This window comes from Eublepharis macularius, chromosome 6, assembly GCF_028583425.1.
Source record: "Eublepharis macularius isolate TG4126 chromosome 6, MPM_Emac_v1.0, whole genome shotgun sequence".
NCBI classification, from domain to species: Eukaryota; Metazoa; Chordata; class Lepidosauria; order Squamata; family Eublepharidae; genus Eublepharis; species Eublepharis macularius.
The window spans coordinates 70,821,730-70,846,109 of record NC_072795.1 but is presented as its reverse complement, the minus strand read 5'-3'; positions in this window follow the sequence as shown (position 1 = coordinate 70,846,109).

The following is a 24,380-nucleotide window of genomic DNA, read 5'->3' as shown; positions in this document are numbered from 1 at the left end:
ATCCCTTGAAGCTTGAGCTTGGCTGAAGGCTTTCCCCCTTAAAGTCAGAATTTTACACTCTGACATCCAAGAGGGATACTTTGGCTAAATCAGAGAGGACTGTTATGTTTCTGATTGGGATAAACTTATAGAGAAATGACTTCAGCGCCTTAATTTTCCCTTAGACTCCCTTCATTCAGTCACCAGACAGGAAGCTATGGAAACGATTAATAAACATTTATTTAAGTATGATTACAACAGTACAATTTGTAGAGCATGACATCTTTGCTCTACTAAGTTTGTTGGTAGTTTTCCATCTGGCCAGCTTCCTGACTATTGCTCATATTTGACTGTTCCTCAATATAGGATTGCCTTTATGTTGGCTTGCCTAAATGCCTTACCATCTAGAGTTTTGCAAGGGAGGTAATGTAGGGTACCATACTCCAATAGAGTATGTCACTGTAGTGTAGGTATTGTAGACACTCTATATCATGTGACTTTTGAATGCAGTCATTTTTCTGAGGCTATAAATCTTTTAATTCTTACTTTGCTCCAAAAAATAGATCATATGGAGACATTATCTCCTTTATTAGCAGATAATAGTAGACCTATCACTCTTTCAGTTGTGATATTTTATGTTCTTGAGATTGATTTTCACAGCCAGTTAAATATGGTCTAGCTTTTTAAATTTCAGTAGTCTGCTTAAAATTAATAAGAAGCAGTAGAAAGAGGTAGAAAGAGAGAAAATAGAATTGAAAGAGGTAGAAAGAGAGAAAATAGAATTGTACCCTTTTTCTCTTGTGCAGGGCCAGTGCCACCATTGAGGTGGTGAGGCGGGCGCCGCAGGCGCTGAGGTGCTGAGGGGGTGCCAGAGGGGGTGCTGGAGGTGGAGGTACATGCCACAGAGCTGGCATGCCTGGCCCACAGCTGCTGCAGCCGGCCAGACCTGCGCTGCTGCCGCCACCGCCACCGCCACCACCAGCACACGCCCCCAGCCGGGCGCAGCAGCCATGGGCCAGGCACAGCAGGTGTCCGGGGCAGCATTTGGAACCTCCCCAGCCACCCGTCACACCCAACTGGGAGTGCGGGCAGCCTCCACATGCTGTCCTAGCCACCCGCCGGCCAATGGGGCCGGCTTCCTGAAATAAAATGGAGCCTTTTTTCCTACAACTTACTTCATATTTGTGGTCATTGAAAAATGATGATGAAAACAGAACTGCTAAACAGGTAAAAATTCCATCACTCACACACACACACACACACACACACACAAAATTGAATTCACTTCTGACACTAGGAAAGCTGTTTTATTTTTATTTTATTTGGTTTAGTTTAAAATATACATCTAGACAGCTCAAAATATCAATTGAAATAATTTCTATATGTAATATAAATTTGCCTAGTGGACACTAGACATGATTTTATGGAAATCTGGAGCCTAGGGGGGAAAGTTCCCCAAGTTTATGCCTTGAAGTTGACAAGCAGAGATAAAACCTTTCAAAAACATCCAGATAACTCTCAGATGTTGGGGTTTACACTGATGCAGATGTTTCTAACCTATTTCACTAGGTATCTGGTCTTTGTTGTCTTGGAAATCCCTTCAGATTTTGTCTTTCTATTTTGCTTGCTTGTTTGTTGACTCCTGCCCTTCCAGCAAGAGCAGAAAAGGAAACAGGGAAAAATATTCTGAAAGTCCTTCTGTCTTTGACTGCTATAAATTTTGCATAGGAGGTAAGAGGTAGTGTATCACTAGCCAAAGAAAACATGGAGCTGATTCAGAAATGTATGTTTCTAATACGTCAAAATATTTTTTAAAAGTATTTGACCAAATCTCCAGCTCAGTTGAGCATATTAGCTATCAGCAGAAAAAAATTCATGCTGATTCCCTCAGAAAGTCTCTATGGGGAGAAAAAAAATCTCCCTATGAAGTAATAACAGGAACTGCTGAGCTTCTGAGACATTTCTCTAGAGAATGAAAAGACAGGCTCTGGAGCACTGAGTTTGTTGCTTTTTTAACTCTCTTGGGGTGTTGCTTTCCCTCTGGAATCAAGCCTTGCCATGTGCCAGTTGCTAGAGGAGAATAATAAGGTAGCTTTAACTAGGTTTCATTGCAGAAACACAACTGGGCCTAAATAGTTAAGGCCAGATATACACTATACTCAGATCACTCACCTTTATGCTGGTTACACCGGGTAAACAGCAACAGCAACAAACAGCAAGTTGATTCGATGGAGTCTATAACTCCCAACCTATAACTTTGACATTGTACACATCAGAGGTAAAGAGAATGTAATTGCTCATGCACTCTCTAGGACTACCTAAAGGTTTAGAGTTTTGATTACACTGTGTATATTAATTGAAAAGGGTTAAATGTTATTTTAAGTGTAAGCTTTTAAAATGTATAACTTTTGGTGTTATTTGATCTTGTTTATTCACATGCTTCACCCATTGCTTCGGGGAGGCCTTAGAGAACCTCACCTTACACAATGCTCTCAGAGGGTAGAACACTTAAAAGCTGATTTCCTAAGTGTGGCACAGCCAGAGAGCTGGGAAGGTAAGAGGTTACTTACTATTGCCTGGAATGGAGAGTTTGAGCGACAGGCTACTCCCTCTGATTAGTCAGTTTAGAATCAGTTGGAAGTGAGTCAGTTGGTTTCTGACAGGATTGTTCAGAGATAGTGTGTGGGGGAGTCTGACAGGAAAGGACAGACAGGTTCCTCTGTGAAAGGAGAGGAATCTTTAGCCTTTAGCCTTAACTGTATTAGTACAGTCCTGAGGAAGAATTCTATGTAAGAATTCTTAGTATAAGTGTCAGCATAAGTTGAAACCCACTTGACACAGACACCATAGAACTTGGAGTGTGTTTTGGAAAGAATTATTGGGTAATGGGCTGAGACTCCCTTTCAAGCCAAGAGAAGGATGGTTTTATCTTCTGAGGAGAAGAAGATTAATTCCTGACCAGGTTCTAAAGGGGAGGTTGGATCTGAGGAGAGCCCCAGATCTGTTGTGAAGGGAAAATTAGTTTTAAGCTAATTCCAGGACACCTGAACAGTCTTAGGAGACTTTGTGAAGAAATGTTGTTGCTGTAACTAACGTACAAAATAAAACACCTCTCACTGTTAAGAGCCAAGAATATATGAAACCAAGCTTTAAGGAAACTATTTTGCTTGTTACTCAAAGTGTATAATACTAATAAATTTTACCTCAGTACTTTCATCCCCTGACTACACTTATTCAATTCCTGCCTGTTAAATAAAGTTATTTCTTTTTTAATGTTATACAGTCTCTAATGCCGTTTTAGACAGAAAGGAAGAGGGTTCCTGCTTTTCCCCATCAAGTTCCTGAACTGGGCTAAAAAGCCAAAATTATATCTGCCTGTCCAGGTGGAACAAACAAACTTTCAAACCCACAAATATTAACACACTACTAGGGCTGCTCAGTCGAAGCAGGAACACTGAATTTTGTCAGGAAAATCTGCCTCACAGTGGGGGAGTCCATCATGCAATCCCTTATGCTGCTGTTTTGCCACCTTTCTACCACTTGGCCTTTCTCCCATGTATTGAGAATTGTTTACTCTTGTCTTCCACTGATAGAAAACCAGGCCACCTTTATCCCTTTCTTGCTCTGGATTATCCAGTTTTGTTCCTCCTGCTTATTTATTACCACAGTCCATCTAACACACCCATGTTTTGCATTATTTGCTTTGTATTCAATAGGAATGTAGCCAGGGCTTTCTGCATCTATAGGCAGAATACATATTCACAAACATGCACAAAATGTGCAAAAGGGCTCATTCCTTATTCAGCAAAGATTCCAGGGTCAGACTCAAATTAGACATGTCTGACCCATTTGTTGAATTCTACATCTGAACAAGAAAAAATCCCAGAACCCGAACAGAACACACTACAAGGTGTACAAAATGATATCTCTATATTCCATTCAATAAATGTGTACAATACATGCAATAAATATATCATCAACAAAATGAATTTACAGTCCGTGTATTTCTTCAGTCCATTAGTTTATACAGTCCTCTTCCTACATAGTCCAGTAACTTATGAGAACTATATTTTAAAGCCCAATGGCTGCTGTGGCACTCAGTCAGAAGGCCAATTCGTTGCTTCCTCCTGACCACAAATGAATCCAATGCGCAATGATGCCTCCGGCTGAAACTCGCCCCACAATCGGCCAAGAAGTTGGCCGGGAGATTGGCAACGAGCCTGCCAGCTTCTTAATATGCTCGTTTCGGCAATTCTTCTTCACAGCCAGTATATAGTCCAGCCACAAAATTAATGTTACTAATCCATGTCCGAAATAGCACCTGCCCCTTGCAAGTGCTACTGCTGTTTAGCGTGCTGTTTGTTGGTTCCGAATTCTACATCTGCCCAATTGCATATAAAGTGGGAGCAGAAGTCCAGTTTTCATTAGCAAAAGAAGCTTGTGAACGTCAGCTCTAGCCAAGCATCCCATTGCTGGACTATATTTTTTTTCAAATGAAATGACCTCCTATTGTTTGCTTCTTTTTCCCAGAATGCAAGGGCCAATACCTACAGGAATCAAACTATGAACTTCTCAGCATCTCATTTGAAAAGTTGACAAGATCAAGTTTTAAGCCAGAAAAATGGATTTTTCTTCATTTTTAATTTTTTTGTAACATCTAGCCTGAAGAAGAGTTTTGATGAGTGCAAATGCTTGAATAACATTTGTGTTATTTTTATTGGCCCCATAAGTGTAATAAACTGAACTGAATTGAATAAATCCCAAAGTTGCTTTTCCCCATACCCTGTCATTGCAGGAACTTTTCTCCTAACATCCCCTAAAGAGGAAATAAGTTTATCCGAGGAGAAGCTGTGGAGAGGTAGGCAGATAGGGATGGCATAATTACTCAGCAAGCCTGTCTAGTAATGAACCTACCTTGTTCAGTGCTCACAATCAGACTATGAGCCAGTGAGGGATATGTTCAGAGAACAATGGAGATTGGGGGATTAGCTGGTACTCTGATGCAAAACAACTATATGGTGAAGTTGCAAAAGAGTGAAAGAGCTTGTTTCTCTTTTCTTCCCTACAAATTGGGAAAAGATGCAGTACTGTTAATTTCTGCATTTCAGAAAGGTGAGAAGAAATGGCTGGTTTTTCTGTTTCTGGACAGGTCATACTGACAATTTGGGATGAGAAGAAGAAAAGCAAAATCAGTTGAGCTTCTGATCGCCACTACCACCCCCAGTTTTCTGCATCTCAGCAAGTCTGGGAGACAGCAACATTTTCAGGATAGGAGATCAGAAGAAACTGACTTGCAGATCATCTGGGAGTCAGCTCCAGATAACCACCACCCCCACTGCCACCCCCGCAAAATGTTACTGGGAACAGAACAAAATTTCCCCAGTAAGAGATCAGAAGTCATCTCCCAGCTGATCCCTCATCATCTATGCGTTGGATTCTGATGACTGCAAGTAGTCTTTCCTGCAATACACAGGAACAGATTGCAGACAACTGAACAACTCATTGAATAATTAGTTGCCAATCACCACTGGCAAACAGATAGTGAGCTGAACTGTCAGATTTTCAAGCATTTCTACACAAGATTACACAAGACTGCCTTCACATCGAATTTTGCTCTATGTGATGGACAGAAAACAGACTACTAGTAAAATCCTAAGCAAAGTTGAACCATTCTAAGCCAATAAGTTTAGCCAATAGAATTTCAATTGGCTTAAATGAAGGTAACTGTTTAGGATTGCACAGTAAGATTTGCATAATTGCACTGTAAAGATTTGCATAATTCTAAATAACACTTTCTATTGTGCCAATATTTTCTTAGTCTCTATCTTTCTTTTAACATTTAATTTGGTGCCAGAGTAGTCGAAATGATGCCCTGTGTATGCTTTTTGGCAAATGGTTCTGGCTTAGAATTCTTAACATTTCATCCATTGTTATTTGTTCTTGAATTTAGTACACATCCCGCATGTGTGTGCCGTGTAATCTCCTAATGAGAACATTATAAATGCCTGGAGGCTCATTAAATGCTTGGCTTTGGAGTAAAAAATTAAATATGAGACACATTTTTAATACTTAATGCTTCATCATGAATCTGAAGGAAAAACCAGACACTTATTCACAACTGAGTATCAATCCTGTAAGCAATGTGCTAAACACCTTGGGACTGTTTAGCTGGTCTTAAGCATGTGAGTAAACTTATTCAAGGGCATATGTCATTGTACATCACACATAAAGGCAATGATGCAGTCCAACACACAAATGCAAATGTGAGAGTTTATGACAATGGCAGTGCAAGAATACCAGATCCACCTGAAAACATCTTTAAATTATGTAGGAAATAGCCTTCTAGAGGACAGTTGAAACTGATGCTTCAGATCATGTTAAAGCAGAATTCTGCCACCTATTGTCAGGTCCAGATCTGTTTTGTCCAAGTCTGATTACTGTTGAGCACTCCCATATTGTTCATGAGTATGATGTTGCCTGTAGAGTGGTCACAACAACAAGGGATCCCATGAATTTTGTGCTGAATATGTTTAATAGTCAAACAGTCCTTGTATGACTGTAATGACCAGAAGTGAACTAATCACCCAGTATGTTTTATTCATCTCTGTGTCTGTGTGCATGTGTGTGTGTGTGCATGTGCCATCAAATCCCAACCGATTTATGGCAAGGGGCTGTCAGAGCAAGTGAGAAACAGAGGTGGTTTGCCATTGCCTTCCTCTGCAGAGTCTTCTTAGGTGGGTGCCCATCCTGCTTAGCTTCTGAGATCTGATGAGATCAAGCTATATACCATGCTGCTTTTCCTCCCATGTTCAGTTTGTACCAGGGTCTGACTACATATTACAAAAAAGCATGTTCTACATATTACAAAAAAGCATGTTCTACCTTATCTCCATATCTGTATGACTGCCCCACCCTGTCTCCTGTATTTACAATTCTTAGCATCTGACTGTTCTGACCATGGGTGAAAGTACTAGAGAGTCAGTAAAAAAAAAACCTATTTGGTGGTCCATGGACTCAGACTTGAAGTCCTCAGAAGAGGAACCAGAAACATCATTTGAAGAAGAGCAAGAAGGCCAGGGAGACACCTGAACATTAATATCTCCATAAGACACCAACCCAGCAGCTCCAGTAGTCAATCTTGTAATATTTTCTAACTATTGTAACTGAATTTTATCACTGCTTCTGGCTTGGCAGCTGCTACTTGACTGGCTTTCAGCCACCAGAATCACATATGGAAGCAATTGTGTACAGGTTAATGGCACACCTGCAACTTCATGCCATCTTTTTTTTTTACATGCCACTACAAATGAAACATTGGGAGGACTTGTAGCAGTATTCAAGACTAAAGGTGAATAGAATTCTGCAGAGCTTCTTGTCTTGTAAACTGCTTACAACTGTCTCCTTGAGTAGCGGTGCCACAATCAGGGCAGTCATGAGAAATAGAAATGTGCAGTTAAAAATGAATAAACTATAATGAATAAATAAATCTATTTATTGCTCTGTAGCATGATGGTTAAGTGGTTGGGGTGAGAACTCTGTTGGTTCAAATCCCACTATGTTATGAACTTAGCATGTAGCCTTGGGTAAGCCATTCAGCTCCAGATCCCAGCTGTATTATGCGGATCCTTCTTCACTGCTACACTGAATATGAGTCAGCAGTTTGATGAAGTAGCGAAAGAGGCAAATGTGATTTGGGGCTGTGTCAACAGAAGTATAGTGTCCCGATCACACAAAGTGATAGTATCGTTCTACTCTGCTCTGGTTAGATCTCACCTAGAGTATTGTATGCAGTTTGGGGCACTACATTTTCAGAAGGATATAGACAAACTGGAATGTGTCCAGAGGAGGGCAATGATAATAGTGAGGGGTCTGGAGACCAAGTTCTATGAGGAAAGGTTGAAGGAGCTCGGTATGTTTAGCCTGGAGAGGAGACAATCTTCAATTACTTGAACAACACTTGAATTACTTGAAGGGCAGTCATATAGAGGGTGGTGCAGAGTTGTTTTTTGTTGCCCCAGAAGGTTGGACCAGAACCAAAGGACTGAAATTAAATCAAAAGAGTTTTGGGCTAAACCTTAGGAAGAACTTCCTGACAGAGTGGTCCCTCAATGGAAGAGGCTTCCTTTGGAGGTGGTGGCCTCTCTTCTTTGGAGGTTTTTAAGCAGAGGCTAGATGGCCATATGACAGCAATTTATTTATTTATTTATTTATTTATTTATTTATTTATTTATTTATTTATTTCAAGTTTGTATTCTGCCCTCCCCGTGAGTTGGCTCAGGGTGGATAACAACATATTAAAAATACAATTAAAATACAATTAAAAATTCATGTTCATTAAAAACAACACATTTAAAACAGGATGGTGGACAGCCCTTTTTTCCAGGCCCAGCCTCAGCCATATGCCTGGTGGAACAACTCTGTCTTGCAATGCTGATTCTGTGAGTCTAGACAGATCATGAGAGGGAGGGCAGGAAGAGCTACCTCACTACTTAGTTCTTGTGGCCCCTTCTTACACACCCAGGGTAATGCCAATTGCTACCTTGGGGTCAGGAATCAATTTTCCGCAGGCCAGTTTGGCTAGGGATCCTGATGGTGTTTTGCCATCTTCTGGGCATGGAGCAGGTGTCACTTGGAGTGTCTGTGAGGGTAGTTGTGAATTTCCTGCACTGTGCAGGGGGTTGGACTAAATGACCCTGGAGGTCCCTTCCAACCCTATGATTCTATAAACTCTGCATAGGATTGCACTGTATATCTATTTAGCTGAGTAGGCAACCAGATGGCTGTGCATAGTGAGCATGTTCTTCTGGAGTCAAACAAGGATCCATGATGTAGTATCTCTGGCTATCCAGTCTCAGTTCATGTAAGTGATAAAATGAGTGGCAGAGGATTTAAATTTCAATGCAACTTTTACTACTTCGAAGTTTGTGACCTACACAGAATACAGGCATTTTTTTTTTAGTTTTATTTGAAAATAAAAATAGAAATGGCAATAGAAAGTGCATAGAGTGCAGGCAAGTTGATTCCTACAAGCCTATCATTGATCCTTATATTGTCGAAGGCTTTCACGGCCGGAGAACGATGGCTGTTGTGGGTTTTCCGGGCTGTATTGCCGTGGTCTTGGCATTGTAGTTCCTGACGTTTCGCCAGCAGCTGTGGCTGGCATCTTCAGAGGTGTAGCACCAAAAGACAGAGATCTCTCAGTGTCACAGTGTGGAAAAGATGTAGGTCATTTGTATCTACTCAGGACCCCAACCCCACCCCTCCTGAGTAGATACAAATGACCTACATCTTTTCCACACTGTGACACTGAGAGATCTCTGTCTTTTGGTGCTACACCTCTGAAGATGCCAGCCACAGCTGCTGGCAAAACGTCAGGAACTACAATGCCAAGACCACGGCAATACAGCCCGGAAAATCCACAACAGCCATTGATCCTTATAGTTGCAAAACTTGCTGTGAGGCTTTCCCTCTTTGTAGCTTTTTGCATCTATCAGTGAACCAGCATTGCGGCCAATTGCTAAGGGTTTCGAGGAGGGTAGCGGCGCGGGAAGAAATACCCCAGACGAGCGCGTGGAGGAAACAGGCCAAATTTTATTGACAAGAACAGCAAACATAAAGCAAACAGGAGCATTGGCAGTCATGAGGATCGGATCCCACAAAACATCGGCTGACCCGCCTGCCAGCCGATGACCCCTCCCCCCTCAGGCCCGTGCTGAGGGGGAGCCTCCAGGAGTGGCATTCAGCGGGGAGATCATCTGGGTGTACACCCCTGTATGACCCCCCCTGCCACCTGGGAGTGAGTCTGCCCTGACAGCCCCCGAGCTGGGCATGTACGTCCATCCTCACTCCCAAGATCCCGTAAGGGGATCCCCTTCCCGGGGACCAGGGCGAGCCCTGATCCCCGCTAAGAGATCCGATCCCATGACCCCCGCCAAACTTAAAAATCAACAGTAGCAAACCATAACAAAGAGGGTACGGCGGGTGGGATGTCGCTGCCGAACCGGAGTGACGGGGGGCGGGGGCGGAGGCCGGAATTTATGCCGGCCTGCCGGACCTGAGGGAAAACTGCTCTTCCCAGGTCCGGCAGAGGTCCCGCCCCCCGCAGCCGGCCGGGCGGCCCCAGGATTGGCCGCCCGACATTTAAACTCATTGGCTGCCGGCCGGCCCAGGGCATGCTGGGCCGGCCAGCAGAGCCGTGGCCACGCCGTCCCTCCTCTTCCTCCCCGCGGCCGCAAACTACACGCCTGGTAAGTCAGGCGTTCGCGCTTGCGGCCTATTGCTAAGGGTTTCGAGGAGGGTAGCGGCGCGGGAAGAAATACCCCAGACGAGTGCGTGGAGGAAACTGGCCAAATTTTATTGACAAGAACAGCAAACATAAAGCAAACAGGAGCATTGGCAGTCATGAGGATCGGATCCCACAAAACATCGGCTGACCCGCCTGCCAGCTGATGACCCCTCCCCCCTCAGGCCCGTGCTGAGGGGGAGCCTCCAGGAGTGGCATTCAGCGGGGAGATCATCTGGGTGTACACCCCTGTATGACCCCCCCCTGCCACCTGGGAGTGAGTCCGCCCTGACAGCCCCCGAGCTGGGCATGTACCTCCATCCTCACTCCCAAGATCCCGTAAGGGGATCCCCTTCCCGGGGACCAGGGCGAGCCCTGATCCCCGCTAAGAGATCCAATCCCATGACCCCCGCCACCAGAGCCCCCCGCGGGGCTCCCGCCAACGCTCCTACAACTTCAACCACTCCAACAAGCCATCCCTCAGGTCCTGCAGCCATAAGTCGTGCCCCCAGGAAGAGAGGTGAACCCCATCTGGGCGGAAAAGCGCCTCCTGCCGGAAAGAAATGTCCAGGTGTTTGACGGGCAAGCCCTGAGCTGCCGTGATGTAGCGCACCATGGCCCGGGCCACCCTCTGGCGCACCCCATCAACCTTGTCCGGGTGCCGGGCATGGCGCCAAACTCGCCTCTGTAGCAAGTCCGACCAGATGAAGAAAGTCCCAGGAAACAGCCCCCGCAGGTGGTCCAGGTCCCTGCACATTGCCCGTTGCAGCTCCGGGCCTTCCCGCCGTCCCAGATCGTTCTCGCCCAGCTGGATGATCAGCGCATCAGGCGGGCCCAGACGGTGGGCCTGGTGAGTCAAGGTGGGGACCAGCGCGTCCCACAGCATGCCACGGGAACCGATCCAGCAGATCTCGATGAAGTCGTCCAGTCCCAGGTGCACTCCCCAACCGGACGTAGCTGCGTACCTCCCGGCCCAGTGGACGATGCTGTGACCACATATCCACACCGTCTTCCGATGACCTGCAGGCGGGAGGAGTACAAAACAAGGTCAGCAAGTGAGAACCCGTGAGGGGCGGACGTAGGAGAGGAAGGCCCTGGACCGCCAGCGGCCGAGGCGCTGGATGACCGTGTCGGGGAGGCCCAGGCCTGCCACTGCCATGGCAGCCCCGATTCGAAAGGAGTGGGAGGTGAAATCACCCGGGGGGAGGCCGGAGGCCTGGAGCCCGGCTCGCAGGATGGAGACGAACTGGTAGCGAGTGAGTGGGGAGCCATCACGGTGGGCCAGGAAGGGGCCGGGTGTGGTGGGGCGAATGGCCATGTAGGCTCGCACGGCCGCGACAGGGCATAGAGCCTGGCCGGGAAGGGCCCGAAGGCGCACAGTGGCCCCCCGGCCCTTCTGATCCGTCTTTGAACTCCGCAACGTGATGGAGACGGTGTGCCTGGACGCGGAGACATCGCCGAGTGCGACGGCCCTCCCCGCAGAGTCCCAGCGGGAACCAGCCACCAGCTCGCTAACCCGGAAGGCCCCGAAAAAGGCCAGCCCGAAGGCAGTCCGGAAAAGCTGTGCCTCGAAGGCGGACCAGCATAGGCTCGGGATCACCTCGAAAATTGCCCCCAGGGTGGCCAGGGTAATGGGTCTCCGCCGGTCCGGTGGGCGAGGGGAAAGCCGCCCCCACCCCTCTATGGCCCGGCGTGCCTCGAAGCAGTCACAAGGATCCGCCCTGCTAAAGAAGGAAATGCCGGCCAGGGCCGCCCGCATGGTCCTGGGCGCGAGACCCAGGCCCCACATGTGTGCTAGGTACTGCAGCACCACTGTGCGTGAGGCCGGCCATGGATCCCCAGTGCCGAGGCCTGTCGCGAAGGCCCGAAAGCGCGTCACCGCCTTGCTGTAGGCTCGCCGGGTAGATGGTGCCACAGAATGAAGGATCCCCTCCATCACGGAGCTTCGCCAATCGTCCACAGGGCTGCTGGGAATGGGTTGGGTGTGCGACTGGCCTCGGGAGCCAAGGCAAAGAACCTCTCCATCTGGAAGCGAGATAGTGCATCCGCGATGCCGTTATCCAACCCTGCTACGTGGCGGGCAGAAAAGGATATGTTAAACGCAAGACAGCATAACACAAAACGGCGAACGAGACGCATAACCCGCTCAGAGCGAGAAGACTGTTTGTTGATAACCTGCACCGTGGCCTGATTGTCGCACCAGAAGATGATGCGCTTGTCCCTGAACTGCTCGCCCCAAACGGACACCGCCACCAGGATGGGGAAGAACTCAAGGAAGGTGAGGTCCCTCAAGATCCCGTGCCGGCCCAGGAGGGGGGCCCCCGCTGGGCGCACCACCTGCCATTGAAGTAGACCCCAAAACCCAGGCTGCCGGCCGCATCAGAGTGAACCTGCAGCCCGGGCCCCGGGGCTAAGGTGGTCTGCCAAAGCGAGACCCCGTTGTACCGAGCCAAAAATTCTAGCCACACCCACAGGTCCTCCTTGATACCTGCCATTAAGCGAATGTGGTGGTGGGGCGTGGAGGCCCCCCTGCAGGCCCTGGAGAGGCGAGCGCAGAAGGTGCGGCCTGGCGAGACCACCCTGCAAGCGAAGTTTAAGTGGCCGATGATGGACTGCAGCTCGCGGAGCATGCACTTCTCGCGGGCGAGGGCCACCGAGATAATGTCTCGGAGCCGCCCCAGCTTGTCGTGGGGGAGGCGCGATACCCCAGCCACGGAGTCCAGCTCGATGCCGAGGTACGTGAGCCGGGTGGTGGGGCCCTCTGTTTTATCTTGAGTGAGGGGAACCCCCAGCTCGGCTGCAAGGGACTGAAAGGCCTGAAGCCGGGATTCGCAGGTGTTGTCCCCAGGGGGCGCCATCACCAGGAAATCATCGAGATAATGGCTGATGTGCGGGGACCCCATGCGGCCCTTGGCCACCCATTCCAAGAAGGTACTGAACGTTTCGAAGGCGGCACATGCCACAGAACACCCCATGGGCATGGCCTGATCCACGAACCATTCCCCGTTGAATTTGAACCCCAACAGGCAGAAGTCAAGCGGGTGGACCGGCAGAAGTCTAAAAGCGGACTCCACGTCGCATTTGGCCATCAGGGCCCCTGGACCGCAGGACCGCACGAGGCGGACTGCCTGGTCAAAGGACGCGTACTTGACGGAGCACAGCTCCCGGGGGATGTGGTCATTGACGGATGACCCGCGGGTGTACGAGAGATGGTGGATTAACCTGTACTCGCCTGGGGCCTTCTTGGGTACCAGGCCCAGGGGGGAGACCCTTAAATTGGGAATGGGAGGAGAGGGAAAGGGACCCGCCACCCGACCCAGTGCAACCTCCTTGGCTATCTTGCTCGCCACCACCTCTGGCATCTCCCTTGCTGACTTCAGATTGCCAGAGGTGGTGGGCACCCGCGGCCCGGTAAAGGGAATCCGGAAACCCTTAGTGAAGACTTCCAACAGAAAGGCTGCTGCGAGCATGTTGGGGTACTGGGCCAGCAGGGGGCGGAGAGCAGGTACCCGAACTGGGGAGCGGGCGAGGGTGAGCTCTTGGCAGGCAGGACTATTTCCCGCCGGTGGCAGTTGAGGCAGCATTGGAGCCGGTCCCCCCCATCCTTGTGCATCCCGCCGCTGGTGGACCGGCCCCCCCGAAAGGGGGCAGAGGGCTGGGGGCCCCGGGGGCATGATTGGTGAGGATGGGAGCCCCCGCAAGTGTCGCAGATATGCTCGTAACGGCACTTGGGCCGCTGGCACTTGCCCTGGTTGAATTCCCAGCACAGCCCCCGCGGTTTCTCCCTCCTGCCTGGCCAGCGCCCAGCCCAGGCGCTGTCGCCCTTACCCCGCATGTGGGGACCCACCAGGAGGAGCCACAACTTTTGGCTGATGAGGTCCCAGCGCGCATGGGGGCTGTGGGAGGCCCTCTTGCGAAAGGCCTCGTCGTAGTCCATTGCTGCCCCTTCCCCCGCCAGTGCCCTTGCCCTGAGGACGTTGCTTAAGTGGTTGGAGAGGTGCCAACCCCGTTCTGGGTAGGCAATCTGGACCACCCCCATATATACGGTGAAACCCTCGAGCCAATTCCCAAAGGTGCGATCTGCAGACTCCTTTTTGCCCCCTTTTTTGTCCCTCCTGGAGGAGGGGGGGGCACTCCTGCCGTCCTCTGCCTCGGGTTTAAGGAGGCTAAAAAGATCCACATAATATCCCTCCAGGATTCTCTCCCGAACTTTGCACGCCAGGTGGATGCCCGGGGGGTCCTCATCGTCCCTGGGGTCCGCTGGGAGGGGAGGGGCCTCCCCAGGGTCTGAGTCCCACACCCCCCCAGGATCCCCCTGCTTGGACTGCACCGCCCTGCGCCGCCGGGCCCACCCGGGGATGCCTGGGATAGAGGCCCCCTCCCCCCAGTATTCTTCCCCATGGGCTCTGTCCTCCGAAGAGGAAGACTCACCTGAGGATCCATCGCTGCTTGTGTCCTCCCGCCTCCTACGCCGCCGGGCTTTCTTGTGTGAAGCTCTCCTGCGCTTGGAGGCAGGCCGCCTCTCCCCGCTGGAGCTGCTGGAGTCCGAGGACTGTGGTTCCCGGTGTCCTCTGGATGCTCTGGATCCCCTCTTCTGGGCGCGGGACAGCCTGGGGACCTCGACAGGCTCTGAGGGAGTCGAACCCCCCCCGGGCCCGGAGTTCCCCAGGCGGTCTACCCGGGCGCTTAGCTCCTCCAGCGCCCTGGCAATGCTTTGCAGGGAGTTTGGGGAGGGGTCCCGGCTGTAGCCCGGCTGTTGCCGGGTGGCCCCCCCCGCAAGATATGGTCTGGCCCCCTTTTTTGCTCTTCTCCCCCCTCCTTCCCCCCATGCGTGGCGCTGGGGGTGCCTTGGCTGTCTTACCCTTGCCTGCCACCGGGGGCTGCCCCTTTGCCCTGGCGTGCTTGGGTTGCCTGGCCTTTTGTGCCTGTGGCGGCCCTCCATTTTGGTGCTGCCCCACCCCAGGCCCCTTAGAGGCCCCTGCCGTGGGCCTTCGCCTGGCCCGTGTGGAGGAGCCCGAAGGATCCTTGGCTGCAGCCTTGGCCCGCCTGGCCTCCTTTGCTGGGGCCATGCCTGCCAGCCGCCTGGGTGTGTGTGCGTGTGTGTGAAGAGTGGGGGAGGGGGGGCCTCCTCCGCTGCTGCTCGACGCTCGGCCCTGGTGCCGTCTCCGCAGTGTCGGGGAGAGGGCTCAGCTCAACCCTCGTCCCCGGACGCAGCGCTCCCACCCGACACGTGCAAGCGCGGGCCGGGGAGCTGGTCTTCTCGCTGGTCTTCTGGCTTCACGCTCCCACCCGGCTGCCCTGTCCGAGCCGGGGAGCTGGGCTGCGAGCAGGAACGCGAGGGGGAAGGCTCAGCTAGACCTTTCCCTCAGCGTGCTGCTCTCGTCGCTGCCGAACCGGAGTGACGGGGGGCGGGGTCGGAGGCCGGAATTTATGCCGGCCTGCCGGACCTGAGGGAAAACTGCTCTTCCCAGGTCCGGCAGAGGCCCCGCCCCCCGCAGCCGGCCGGGCGGCCCCAGGATTGGCCGCCCGATGTTTAAACTCATTGGCTGCCGGCCGGCCCAGGGCATGCTGGGCCGGCCAGCAGAGCCGTGGCCACGCCGTCCCTCCTCTTCCTCCCCGCGGCCGCAAACTACATGCCTGGTAAGTCAGGCGTTCGCGCTTGTCGCTGAGCTTCAGGGAAGAGCTTTCCCCAACTGTGAGCACAGCAACTGTGAGTTTTCTAAGTTCAAGAACAAAACATGTGATCTCTTTAATTAAACTGTAGGGAATAGCGGCTGCCTGCCACTCCTTTTTCAAATTCTATTTCTCTATATCATAGGATTAGAACACTGTGCTATAGGAGGGTTGGAAACCTGAAAATCCTGATTTTTTTCTGAGGTGATAAATTTTGATTTATTTACAATTTTTGAACACTCACTTATATACGCCTAGTGATTTAAACTATATATTGTGGCCAAACTACATCTTAGCCACACATGTAGCAGATGAGTTTGCCTCAGCCTCAAATGGGAAGAGAATGAGAAATGAAGTGGTGGTGGAGGAGGATTTATTGCAACACAACTGTCTCCCATCAAATGCACAGAGAAATCTAGCAATACATGTGCTTGTATGAGAATCAGTCACTGAAAAAATTGAGCATCAATTAATAAGGTACTACCTGGTGGTCGGAAAACTTGATTTTGTGTCCCCTTATAACCAAAACACATGACTATTATGACTATTGGTAAAATGAAGAACCTGAAAAAATAGATCTTGAATAAATGCTATTTCTCAAGTCTTAGCTAACTTCTAGTAGTCTAGCAGAACAAATCTGATCTCATTAGACAAAGCCGGTACTGAAAGTCTGAACATAGGAAAATAGTAATATGAGGAAGATAAGTAAGAAAAATGGGGCAGAAAGGGAGGCAGAGAGAGAGACAAAGAGATGCCAAGAGCAATCATTTCCCCTATCGCTACCAAACTGGTTTTGTCATAAGAAGCCGGGAGGCTGAATGAATCTTGGCAATGTTGACAGAACTGGCACATGGGATGTGGCTTGAGGATTAGCAAATGAAGAAATAGCACAGAATGAGCAATCTAAAGGGAAAAAGTACTCTGGGGGTAAGAGTGTGGTTTCTTCTCATCTGTTAGTATATTAGCTCAGACATTTGTTTATGGCTTATGCTAGTCAAATCCACATTGAGGGCTCAGGGCAGCTCTGGAACTGTCAAAGAAGCATTTTCTCTTCTAGAGGAAACACATAACATCATATGACTCAGGCAAAGAGTTGTACATAAAACTGGTCACAGCCATCATCATTTAATGTCTACAAACACCAGACTTTCATTTTTCATGAGTGCTTTGGGATGTTTCTCATGGTCTGTGAAACTGAGTTCATTAACTTGTTTGGATCTTATCAAGTACAATCATTTTCAACAGCCACCATGAGTAAATGGAAATCATCAACAGATGACTATTTTCCTTCTGATGGAATAAGCAAGATAGCTGAAAATTGTAATGCAATATAGTTCATTCTCCTTTATATCCACTTGCAGTGGGTAGCTGTTTATACCTAACAATAATTGGTTACTACTTGCCAGAGATGGTAGTATCAATGGATCTTAAATTGTTTAAATTTAAACTCCTAAATTCTCCTATAGGAAGGAAATCACGTGCACTGCTAAAATCAACATAGCCTCTCTCAGGAGACACTGAGAGATCTCTGTCTTTTGGTGCTACACCTCTGAAGATGCCAGTCACAGCTGCTGGTGAAACGTCAGGAACTACAATGCCAAGACCACGGCTATACAGCCCGGAAAATCCACAACAACCATTGTTCTCCAGCCATGAAAGCCTTTGACAATATATCGAATATAGATTGGGGGAGGCTTTCACGGCCGGAGAACGATGGTTGTTGTGGATTTTCCGGGCTGTATAGCCATGGTCTTGGCATTGTAGTTCCTGACGTTTCACCAGCAGCTGTGGCTGGCATCTTCAGAGATCTCTCAGTGTCACAGTGTGGAAAAAGTGAGGAAGTGAGGAATTCTGATCAAGAATTCCTCACTTCATCCCGACACGCACAGAAAACTATGCAAGAAGAGAAGCACAGCCACCACGACTATATGGACTCCCTAAAATTCATAAGGATTCAGTCCTACTCCGAACCATCATGAGTGCCATTGGTTCACCAACATATGAATTAGCTAAACATCTGGCCAATCTTCTACAGGACCACATCGAAAAAACCACGTCTTACATCAAAGATTCAGAACATTTCATCAACAAAATTAGTTCTCTGAAACTCAATGCACAGGACATACTCGTCAGTTTTGATGTTGTATCCCTTACCAAGGTTCCGGTAAAAGACACAATCGCACTTATTAATCAGATTTTTCCAGAGGATGTAACAGCCTTATTCCACCATTGTCTGACAACCAGTTACTTCCAATGAGATAATGAATTCTATGAACAGATGGATGGGGTGGCCATAGGAAGCCCTCTCAGCCCAGTTATAGCAAACTTCTACATGGAACATTTTGAAAAAACAGCTCTAGAATCAGCACCCCATAAACCTACAGTCTGGTTCCAGTTCGTGGATGATACCTTTATCATTTGGAGCCATGGTGAGGAAGAATTGATGGAGTTTTTAAACCACCTCAACAATATCCACCTGAACATACAATTCACCATGGAGAAAGAAACCGAGGGTAAACTTCCATTTCTAGATACCTTGGTCATCCGCAAAGCAAACTTTCACTTAGGTCACAAGGTCTACAGGAAACCAACTCACACGGATCGGTACTTGCACAAAAACTCTAATCACCACCCTCGACAGAAAAGAGGCATAATAAAAACATTAGTAGACCGTGCAAGATGGATATGTGAACCGCATTTTCTCAACGAGGAAATTAATCATCTAAACCATGCACTTCAAGAAAATGGCTACTCCAGAAATGAAATCAGAAGAGTGAGTAAACCAAGGATAAATCAAACAACTAAGGAAAAACAGTCTCCCACAGGAAAAGTATTTTTGCCATATATCAAAGGAATCACTGATCAGATGGGAAAGCTTATGAAAAAGTACAGCTTACAAACAGTATTCAGACCCACCAGAAAAATAGAACAGATGCTACGTTCAGCAAAAGACAGTAGTGACCCCCTCACCTCTGCAGGAGTATACCGTATACCCTGCAGCTGTGAACAAGTTTACATCGCGACCACAAAGCATAGCATCCAGACAAGAATAAAAGAACATGAAAGACACTGCAGACTTGGCCATCCTGAAAAATCAGCAGTGGCTGGACATAGCCTAACTCAAACAGGACACACTATCCTATTCCAGGACATTAAAATACTGGACAACACTTCCAACTACTTTGTCAGACTGCACAGGGAAGCCATTGAAATTCATAAACATAAGCACAATTTCAACAAGAAAGAAGAGACTTTAAGAATGAATAGAGCATGGTTTCCAGTCCTGAAAAACACCAGGCTAACAAAACACTCTATACCCGACAATAGCCCTGCAGAGAAGATTAGCACATCAAGCACCAATCCATATGCAAAAGAACCTCCTCGGGATACAGTGAAGCCTCCCTCCATTAGCATTCCACACCCTGGGAAACTCTTACAGGATGACTCAACTCAACCCCACCCCTCCTGAGTAGATATAAATGACCTGCCAACATCTTTTCCACACTGTGACACTGAGAGATCTCTGTCTTTTGGTGCTATACCTCTGAAGATGCCAGCCACAGTTGCTGGCGAAACGTCAGGAACTACAATGCCAAGACCACGGCTTTACAGCCCAGAAAATCCACAACAACCATAGATTGGGGGATTTTTCTTTAATCTAACTTTTTAAAGACTTATTTTTAAAACATTTTAATCCCTGTTCTTACAATGTAGCTATGAGTGTAATTTAAGTAACGGAATTTAAGAAGTATTTAAAGGGACTTCTGTTTTCAGGTCAGGAAAATGGTATGGAGAGAAGGTTGAAGCCTCATCTGCACACTCACTGCAGCCATGATCTGACTCTGTTGTCTGATGTCTTCATTCTGGACTGTGGGAACAGCAAACTTCTCGAGGAACCATTGCTGGCCTAAGCTCATACTGAGCTTTAGCTTTTCTATCACTCTTCCTACAAGCACTGGTTATTTGTGTATAGTGATCCTTGGTTATAAGGCCTTCCTTCCATTTCCTAAATGAGTCTCTTTTTTTGTCTCTCAACTCTTTAGAAAGCTGTTTATGGAGCCTCCTTGGCTACTTTAGGCTCCTCCTATTTTTCCTTCTCATAGGAATCATTTGTGATTGTGCCTTCAAAATTTCACCTTTAAGAAACTCCCACACCTCTTGAACTCCCTTCTCCTTAAGAATTTCTGACCATAGGATTCTACCCAGCAGAACTTTAAGTTTGTTAAAATTTGTTTTCCTGAAGTCCAACCTATATGTCTGACTATGTACAGCTTTTCCGTTCCCCAAGACTGTAAATTCCAAAATTACGTGGTCATTACTACTACCCAGGGTACCACTACTTTCACCTTATCAACCAGTTCTTCCCTGTTGATGAGAATCAAGTCCAAGACAGCAGATCCCCTTGTTTCCTTCTCCATTTTCTGAAAATGAAGTTGTCAGCAAGACAAGTCAGGAATTTATTTGACCTTTCATTTATAGCTCATCCTCAAATGTGATTTATGCCATCATGGGTCAGCAATGTCCTTCCACCCTCTACACTGGACATACTTGCCAGTCCCTTCGACAAAGAATTAATGGACATAAGTCTGACATCAGGAACCAAAACATTCAAAATCCAGTGAGGTAACATTTTAACCTTACAGGTAGAGATGGGCACGGAACGAAAAAACGAACTGCGTGGTTCGTGGTTTGTTCATTTCCACAGAACACCTGGGTAATAAAACATCTGGGTAATAAAAATCTCCCATAACCAATCTCTTTGCAAACTTTGCAATTTGTTCTAGGAGTATCTCATCCAAGTCCTCTGCCTGTCTTGGTGGTCTATAGCAGACCCCCACCATAATATCACTATTATTTCTTACTCCTTTTATTTTTACCCAGAGACTCTTACTTCCATGCTCAAATACATGCATTTCCTCACAAGTATATAATTCTTTACATATAATGCTACTCCTCCCTCCTTCCTTATTTGTTTATCCCTTTTAAACAAGTTGAGTCCCTGAATCCTAGTATTACAACTGTGTCATTCCACCAAGTTTCAGTAATGCCTATTATGTCATAGTCCCCTTCCTGTATTAGTTCTTCAAGTTCCTTCTGATTGTTTCCCATACTCTGTGCATTTGTGTAGAGACATCTGAATCCATGAGTTATATTCCCTGAGGATTTTGTTTCTGTACTTACCAGCCACAAGTTAATATTTCCTAGCATCCACTCCTCGCAAATCATTAGTGTTCACATCACCAGTTATAGGCTTTGAATTTTTGTCTCTCTCCCCTATAGGATATAGTTTAAAGCCCTCCTTGTCAGGTTTACAAGGCTTTTACCAAACACATTTATTGCCACCCTCATCAGGTGCAAACCATATCTTGATAGGAGAGCTTCATCTCTAAAGCATAAGCCTTGGTCCAAAAAACCAAACCTTTCCTGATGACACCTTCTATGTAGCCAGTCATTTATTTGCAGTATTTTTCTTTTCCTTCCTAAACCACAGCCTTCAACAGGAAGAACTGATGAAAGTACAACCTGTGCTCCCAGGTCCTTCACCTTTTTACCTAGAGCCATATAGTTTCTTTTAATGCATTCTGGGCTATGCCGGATGGTACTGTTAGTTCCTACATGGAAAAGCAAGAAAGGATAATAATCTGTGGGTTTGATGAGTCTTCCTACCCTTTCTGTCATATCCTGCCTGTCTCTCCTGTCTGAGTCCATTGAAGTCAGTGGGATTAGACTGGAGTAACTCCTCATAAAATTTCACTGACAGACACCAAAAGTAATCCAGGAAAGGAACACATGACCACATGCCAAACAAACAAAAGAGAAGCCACCTACTGGAACAACCAGAAGGACATAAAGATACCTTAATAACACTGTCCCTGAGCCCATCATTCTTTAGTGCTAGTTCTAACTAGAAAATAAAGTCTAGTAACAGGGATTGAAGTACTAGACTTGGATACTTTGCAGAAAGGATACAGAGAAAAACTGATCTTAGGTTAGCAAGGATCCCAGTGGCAAGTTCACGATAACAGTTTAAAAAAATGGATCATAAGTTGTACTGAAAGTCAGAAGACAGTAGCTAGGAAAACTTCAGTAGAACAAAGCAAAATAAATGTTTTATGCCCTTAAAAATGTTCTAATCAACAATGATGTATAATTTCAAACCTTATTTCTAAGGTTTCTAACCTTATAATTTCAAACCTTATTTTATTCTCTAGTTTGGCTAAATAAAGATATCTTTTACAAAATAAAAGCCTTTCAATGTCTATCTAAAATGCATGACCTTGCAAAGTTGAACACTCAAGTTCAACAGGAGGATGATAACATGCGCTTAACTCTGTCACTGAAATAAATGGAAAAACTGAGTTCTTTTCTGTGTCCTAGTAAAAGGAAGTTCAAAAGTTCTGAATGAAGCAGAGATATGAGTCAGTATTTCTTCAAGGTTCTGTTTAGAAATTTGGAATCATAGTATTTGGGAATACAGAAGCTCTTCTTCCATAGAAAAGCATTCCACTCAGGGCAACAACCAGACTTCCTCACTAGATGAGACAATCATAGTTCCATAGGAAGCATTAACAACATGCATAGAAAATCAGTTACCTCTCCACAATCAAGAAATACATCTCGAATTCTCTTGCCACCTCAACTGAGTCTATGTGTATTGCAATAACTGCAATATATCAGATGAATAAAAACAAGTGGAGGTATTTACACTCATAAAATGAACATGATTTGTATATAAATAATAACTTCCATAAATTATCCCTTTCCCTTTTTAAGCACCCTGCCATGCTTAATCGTAGTAGCTAAAGGGGGAATTTCAGGATCACTTAAATGTGTTAGGAGTGATCTTGAACAATGTACCAATGAGAATCTTGAAAGGGCATCAATAAGCATTTCATGTAGACTGAGTTCGGAGCACCATAATTTTTGTGATCGTTTTATTTCTCTAGTATTTTTTCTGTTCTAAACATAAGCTCTCAGTCTTTATGGCACAATTTAAAAAAAATTCTTAGATTGGATGAGCCTCAAGTGAGATGGTAGGATGAGCCTCAAGTGGTCACACTGGAGCTACAACACTGATGCTCCTGAACATAGAACATATATCATACCAAACACCATGCTGGATTTTTTTTTAAAAAAGGAATAAACTCTGACCCTAGTATAAAACAGACCTTGAGAAAACAGCTCACAGAGTTAACATGGTATAGTGGGGAGGAGTGATGCCAGATCCAACCCTGTCCAGAGGGTGTGTGGGGAGTTGAATCAAGGAAAATGCCACAGATCATGGTGCAAATTTAAGCACTGGGACAGTAGTACATCACCTGACATCCCATGCTGCCCAATAGGTGTGCTTGGGATGCAATCATAGAATGGCAGGGGGGTGTTTGATGCAGTGGATCATTGCCTTGCCAAAGCTCCAATGGCTATAATCAATAAAATTGTGGCCCATTACATCCAACATTGCTGTGTATTCTTTGCCAGGGGCTCCAGCCTCACCATTGCCCATATGGATGCAATGCCTCTTAACATCCCTTTGTGGCATCAAGACCACAAAGAAATTATTGGGAAGGAAATTGTGCATTATTCCACTAAGAATCTGCAGAAGAGAACTGGAATAATGCAATGGCTAAGGAAATGAGCAACAAAAGATCATGAAATCCCTGATGTGAATCTTGTTTCTGCCATGACTTTCTGGATGCAAGCACAGAGTTCCCCCCACCCAGTTTGCTGATATGGTTATAATAAATATTCAGCTATTGTGAGGATTACAAAATAATGTTTATGAAGCAATGTGAACTTTAAATGTATTTATAAATGTATGTATTAGAATTAGAGGTTGGTACAAACCTAGTTTCTGCCGTGACTTTCTGGATGAAAGCACAGAGTTCCCCCCACGCAGCTTGGTGATATGGATATATAAATATTCAGCTATTGTTGTGAGGATTATAAAATAATGTGTATGAAGCAATGTGAACTTTAAATGTATTTATAAATGTATGTATTAGAATTAGTGGTGGGCACGAACTGAAATATGAACCAAAATTTGTCACAAACCAGCCCTGTTTGTGATTCTTGAACCCGTGGTTTGTCAGAGCCCATTTCTGATGAACCGCCACGAACTTTAGGCCAGTTCATTTGGTTCATTTTCGGTTCATCACTGCAGACAGCCTGGCACTGATCAATCAGTTTCCTAGGCAATGGGGGTTGGGGGGAGGGGGGGAGTTCACGTTCTTGAAAGTTTATGGTTCATGGTTCGAGAACTGCGAGGAACCATGAACCAAATGGTTCAGTATTTTCCTGGTTCATGTCTACCTCCAATCAGAATATTTATATCATAACTTTTATTTAAAAATATTCAGGGTGGCTTAAGATATCAAAATACACACAAAGCATTTAGAAAAGTGAGTAATTGTTAAAAAATACAAGTGTTGGGAAGAGATTTAATTAA